Raw genomic sequence first — 7,500 nt, 5'->3', positions numbered from 1 at the left:
AGTAAAAAAAAAAAAAATCAGTAGTTCCCATTTCATAATTAAAACATTTTCTCGGTGTGGAACAGATACAAAATAACGTTAATAATATACAATGAAAACAGACCAGTCAATTCAGAATATCTCATTCACGACTATCGCAAAAGAAGAAAGATGATTTTTAATTTCATATCTGGCGACATTTTTTTTCAGATGACTCTTGAACTTGAACGGAAAACTCAAATAAATTCCAATTTCACAGAAAAGATTGCAATTGAATAATGGATCAAAATAGAACTTATGTAACGTACGAGAATATACTTTATTCTTAAATATATAAGGAAGCTCATTAATGATTTCAATATACAAGTTATACAGTAATAGACTGATTTTAATTTGATTTCAAAATATGCAGCCAAAAATACAACACATTTCCGTCGAATTCTATAGAAATATACTGTATGAGAATAGAAACTGCCATTCAATGGGCTGAATACATACAATGCCATATAAGAGTCATTTATGTATTACTCATAAAAGAGAAGATTTTCGAAACGGCGAGTGGAACATGCAGAGGTCCGCATCAAGGGTTCTCTATGACAAAAAAGCTCTTCTGAGATTGAAGTAGTTTCCTAGGACGGTTACAAAACCATCTACGTTATATGGAGCAGAGACAGCCAGTATTGGGGATACAGGGGGAAATAAAATGGATATAGCAGAAATGGAGTGATGAGATGGCACAACAAGAGTAACATGAGAGGATAGGATTGGAAGTGATTATAGAAGAGCGCCAACTAAGGTAGTTTAAATATCAAAGAAGATATGAAACTCTGTTGCGAAAAGATGAATATCATGTAGGAAGATATCATCTAGAGATGAAGTTTGGGGCAGAAGGAAGAAGGAAAGAACAGAAAGAGATTGTGTAGAGTAAGATTTGCTGTAGGAAGATTATTATGAAAGCTTAAAACAGAATAAAAATCGATGGAAATAGCCAATATAGAAATGAGTTAAAGCTAAGAAGTAGAAGAAGGTGATTAAATCTGCTTAGGAGAATCTTTACAAATAGTATTCAAATAGACTTCATCTTCAAACTTCAACCAACTTTACAAAAATGTAATATGGTTTATTAATGAGTTTTTATTATAATGGTTCCTGATTATTACTTAATGCACTTCAAACCAGCGAGATATTTTCATATAATGAGCATGTCTTATTCCTTGAATAGCATACGGTGCAATTTAATAGGGGTTTTCTAAACAAACTCTTTGCTGATATCTATGATGTACTAGAAAATAGCTATATTCAACGACCTGTGCCCCGTTCTGCTGGTCAGTGTGAGAGTCAACCATTGATCTCGCTCACTTTACTAGCACTTGCTTGTGTCCATGTAAAAATTCAGGTGGCTGTAATTTAGTGAAGATTCTTTGAAATAGTGATACACACATCCATCATTTAGATATAAAGGGCAGAGATCAGAACAATTCTTTGTCACTCTATTATTGAAGTCAATAACTGTTTTGAAATGTCAAAGTCTAGTCACATAACAGAGGAAAAGAAAAATACCTAAAATCTCGTCTCGTTTGTTCTGGCACATATGCAAGACCTAGATCCCATCCAGCAGGGAGAGAAGGAAAGCTTATGATGTCTTTAACAAGAATTTTAAATTCCGATCATGAAAGGCACAGGCAAGGGACATTGACATTGCCCTAGCTAGAAGGGTAATGCTCAAGCGACTCCAAGCTACCTCTCCACCCAAGCTAGTACCAGGTAATGGCTGATGTTGACTCAGCAGGTAGACCTACAGGCCCACCCTTAGCTGGTGATGTTGCAGCGCCCAAAGGAGTTTGAATGGCTATCAAACCACAGTCGTGCGATCGCTAGGCTGGGACGTTACCAACACGCCAACTGTTTAACAAATGAAACAGTCCAGTTTTCTAGCTGTCTGATCGATCACTTGTTCACCTCTAGCCTGGGGTTACAGTTATTTACTTATTTATTTATATATATATATATATATATATATATATATATATATATATATATATATATATATATATATATATATATATATATATATATATATATATATATATATATTTTTTTTTTTTTTTTTTTTTTTTGTGGCCTTTAAAGTACATCGCAGATTGTCATCAAAGATTATGTTTTGTTCCGGGTCAATCATAATTTTTTGTCATCCCAACATAGGGTTATGAAGAGATTTTAGAGGATTTTAGACATATATGCCACTTGATTTTGTTCTTGCGTATGCCTCTTTGTCAGAGATATAGGCTCCTGGCAGTTAGCTTAGGTACTGCAAATATGAAAATCAGTGATGTTTTATTTTCTTACAGAGACTAGTAAGGAAAGGGTCCATGGTTATAGTCAAAATTAGTATTAATTAACAATATGAGGAAATGATTTCCATGTCATGGGCCTGACAGTTGCTAGAAACAAGGAAAGTGCTGCCATAAGTGAACTCTATGGAAAAAAAAAGAATGAACTTTTTGATGAACCTTAATTAGTCAAGAAGCAAGTATTGCTACCCCATAACGTCATTGTCTACCCCTTACCATGATGTGATTGGTATCTGGTAACAGCATTCTTGTCTCAATTAGTCCCAATGCCTAAGGATGTTTTGTATATGCAATAAAACATTGATATCAAGTAATATAGATGATCTGCAGTCCAATACTGATCAGCAATAGTCAGTAGGTTGTATATAATATTCCAGAGTTGTGTTGCATATACTAGTGGCCATTAACTTTATTACATGAATAATAAATATAAAAAGTCTTATGTTTGCATAGGAATGATACAAATGTGTTTCTACAAGAGGGTTATGGAATACTACTGTAGCCTCCGCTGAGGACTTGATGTGATTGGCTCTAATTTCATCCTGGGACAAACACTTCCAGACTTTGTTAATATATAACGTAGGGATATTGTACCCCGTGATGAAGAAGGCTAGGCGGGTAGAATTTTACGTTCAAATAATTACATAATTATGCTTTATGTAAATTATAATTACAATAGCAATTACCTGTCCTCTTATCAAATAGTTATAATGACAGTGATAGAGAAAATGCCAAATACAATTATAATTATAATTACAAACTCTATTCTAGTTATTTAGAATTTCAATTACAGTTAGAATTACTTATATCTTATTTATTTCGTATACCTAATCCCATAAAGAAGTGCACATTATTGTAAAACTCAACGTAATCGTGAGTTTGTTTGTTTGTTTTTTTCTTGTGGGGGAAGGGGGGGGGGGGAGAGGGGGCAAAAGTTAATGTAATCATTAATACCTCTCTTCCAACGACTTTCCTAAATATATTGTTAGCCTCTTTACTGTGGTGACTGTTATAATACTTCTAAAAAAATTAAACGGAATATGAAACACACAATTTCGAACGAAGAAACACTTGAAGAAAGTAATTAGAAAAATAATAAAGAATTTCATTGCACTTCTTGTATTTGGATTAGTAAGATTTTTCTTTAAAACTAAGTAGAAACTCAAACGTCTCTATAGGACTTTACCATTAGTTGTTTTCGGAAGGTAGAATTACTTAGCATACCCTTAGTGGTAGAATTACTATTTGTCTTTACTTTTAGAAAAAAAAAATCACTTGCAATAAAATCATCCATAGAGAAGTTCAATTACAAGTACTATATTATTGAGTTTTAAAAAAAATAGAATTTACTTCGCAAGTATCCTAGGATTGTGTGATAAATTTTATTTTGGATAGATTACATTTATTATTACCCAAACCCTGAAAATTCACACGCACTTGCGCAAACACACACACACACACACACATTATATATATATATATATATATATATATATATATATATATATATATATATATATATATATATATATATATATATAATATATATACATATATATATATATATATATATATATATATATATATATATATATATATATATATATATATATATATATATATAAATATATATATCTGTGTGTATGTGCGTGTGAGTGGTAAACACAATTAGCATGTCGTATGAACGAATAATAAACTGTATTGAAAAACATAATTTGCGTGTTACTCCTAATAGACAGAGCAGTCTCACAAGAGACAACTATAGTAAATAGGGTTATTGTCATGTAACGATAACCTCACCACAGTCATTATCATTATAGGTAAAAATACATTTTCATAATGTCCCTTAGTGTACTGAAGATTAGACTATCCTCCGTTTCAACATTCCAGAATTATGCTAATTTCCCTTTCTAACTTCAATTCGCGAAACTGTGTGCATATATGTTCAGAGGATAAAATATTAAAATTAAGGTATTCGATGAATATAAGACTTAAGAAATCGTAGCCAAATATATATGGGGTATTTTATGTAAAAGAGAAATATTAAACAAGATGTTAAAGCTGCAATAAACTTTGCTATAAAATGGGTACTAGTGTTTACTTAAAACTGGTGGGTTGCTGGTTATGCAAATAGAAATATCTGAGTGGAAGAGAATTCAGTAAGGCAAATTTAGGTGCGAATACCCGGTGTCTGTTTGCGCTTGTCCTTGTTTCTCGTTTCGTAAAGATAGTCATTAAAGATTCGGGAAATTGATTAATAGGTAAACAATGTGTTGAAATAAAACATTATAAATGACGGTATAAGTTGTATTATGTCGAGGATATTTCTGATATATATAAAATTCAGATGTAATTCTTGTAAAAAATCATTCATAAACTATGAACAAGTTCAACCACAATTCTTCCTCATTGGGTTGCTTGGATATTCATTATTTATGACGATATTTGGTCCACTGTAGATTATATATAGCATAAAACCATGGTAAGTTAAAGAAGAAATGATGTAAAATGCATTTGGTTATTAAACACGCTGATTTAAATGAGTAACTCAGTTGATCTTAATTCAACGGTTGGAATATATTAATAAAATAGAGTAAAAAGATTCATTAAATACTTAGAACGAGCTTAATGCTTAATGTACAATATAGTTTAGACGTCTTTAACAGAAATTCAATTGTAAAAGAAATAACTTGATATAAAGTATTCATTGTGTACTGATTTTACAAACCTTAAACTAGATTATAAAGTTTTTCAAATACAAATAACTTTATGATAAATAAAGTGCATAATGCTATGATCAATGATAGTTTTTTTCATAAAGAAGGAAAATGCTACTGATTACGACTTTTACATATAGATAAAATGCATTTTGCATTAGTAACAGTTCTTATGGTGTTTCTTATTTGTATATATAGAAAAAAATCCCCTTTCCCGACAATTTTGTTGAGTTTGGTGCTTGCATCTGAGAATTTAAAATCTCCGGTCTTTATGAGAATTAATGTAATTCTCTTTGTATATTGTTTATCAAATGTATTTAACCTGGTTTATTAATTTTTGGACCATTCCTCATTACTTCTTTTGACACGTTATCAAGTTAATAAAACGCAGGTTTATGTGAGCATGGTAATCGCCTCTATGACCTTTTATTATAAATATTCAAAATTCACATTTTTATCACTAGGCATTGCATTTATGCCGAAGTTTTTATTTCAAAAAGTAAAAATGTAGTTCAAGATCTCCCGCTCTTTATATTAGTGAAAAAAAAAATCAACGTGGTGAAGTAGTATAAGTATTGCACTGATCAGGAAAGCTACACATGTTAGGGGCATTCGTAATAAGTTGGTTAACAATGAGTGATCAGACGAAAATAACTCAAAATCCCCAATCGGCACTGGTCAGCATGTTGATGAAAACTGGACAAACCTTAGATATGAATAAACACATGTTAGAGGCTTTTGTTCTACAAAAGACTAAAAACTAATACATTTTCTTATTTTGTTTATATATATATATATATATATATATATATATATATATATATATATATATATATATATATATATATATATATATATATATATATATATATATATATATATATATATATATATATATATATATATATATATATATATATATATATATATATATATATATATATATATATATATATATATATATGCCGAACAATCTAAATGAGAGAGAGAGAGAGAGAGAGAGAGAGAGAGAGAGAGAGAGAGAGAGAGAGAGAGGGGTGCATTAATTTTACAGTAATATAAAATTGATTTCCACATACGTTTTTCGAATTAAAAATTTAAACATAGTAATATTCTCTCTCTCTCTCTCTCTCTCTCTCTCTCTCTCTCTCTCTCTCTCTCTCTCTCTCTCTCTCTCTCTCTCGGAATTGTTTGACAGTACCCCATAATGTAAATGAATAAATAAAGTGTGTGTTAATCTAATCCATATGTCAGTGACTACACCCAGAGGAAATTTCAAATCCCTGAAAAAAATGTCCTCTAATATCATTTAAATCACTTCAATTTAGATTTATCTTGGGAAGTGATTGGAGGGAATATGTTCTCTGCTGTTCGTATATGCAAATAGGAAATGTTTTCCAGATCTCTTTGATTTCTCCTGAAGGTTCGAGTTATATAAAAAGTAATCTTTTCTTATTTTTTGAGGTCATGGTGGCTGAAAGTCTTCCACATTAATTTCTGGGATTGCAAAATTGTTTGAAGATTTATCAAGGTCTTTAAGGGTATATATATCTGAATTTATATTCATGTCTCGGAGGCAAACTTATTTTTATACTTTTTTCTTTATTTTCAAATACTGGCTCACCTATTATATGTAGCTATTAATCTCTCTCTCTCTCTCTCTCTCTCTCTCTCTCTCTCTCTCTCTCTCTCTCTCTCTCTCTCTCTCTCTCTCTCTCCATATAACGAAATGAAGTTTTACAGCTGTTAACTTACCTTCTCCTTATTTTTTTGGTGTCTGAACAACGTCCATCATTGACGAAAACGGTCAGAGACCAAGACTATACTGAGCACATCCTCATTTGATACTTTCTTTTTTTCCACCAAAACAGGAAATGGCTTCAGGTGGTATCAGCGGACGCTTCATTTACGTTGATGAGGTCCAACTTTCTTCAAGGATATTTTTTATTGTGTCTTTTTTAGGTTCCGTATTTCTGGTTTTAACAGTTTATGGTTGTTTAAGATAGGAAACTTAAAAGCTCATCTATCATATAATCAGTCAGTTTAGATTTAATATTTTTAATGATTGTTGCCTATGGTTTTTGTCCTTTAATTTCTTCCACGGATGGCCATACTTAGGAAAAATAGTAAAAAATCTCTACGGAGGCACCAAGAATGCGGAGGGCAGCTATAATAACATGTAGCTCTCCCAGTGATGGGACAACTGTTAATTTCAGTTCAGATCTGCCATTCACCAGCTTGACCTCCATCTTATAAAGAGCCCTGTCAACTGAAATAACAGTGGGTGGATTTTAATAACTGATTTCTCATTTGACTTGCTTACCAAAGTGAGTTGTATCTTGCCAAGCCTGGAATATTGCTTGATGCTTTCCCTTCATCCACTTTGGCTAATGCAACAGCAACAATCCACTCTGGTTGTGACATCTGATAAGATCCCAAGACTCTTACTGGAA

This window comes from Palaemon carinicauda, chromosome 24 (assembly GCF_036898095.1).
Source record: "Palaemon carinicauda isolate YSFRI2023 chromosome 24, ASM3689809v2, whole genome shotgun sequence".
NCBI lineage: Eukaryota > Metazoa > Arthropoda > Malacostraca > Decapoda > Palaemonidae > Palaemon > Palaemon carinicauda.
The sequence above is the reverse complement of the archived record's forward strand: the minus strand, read 5'-3'. Positions refer to the sequence as shown.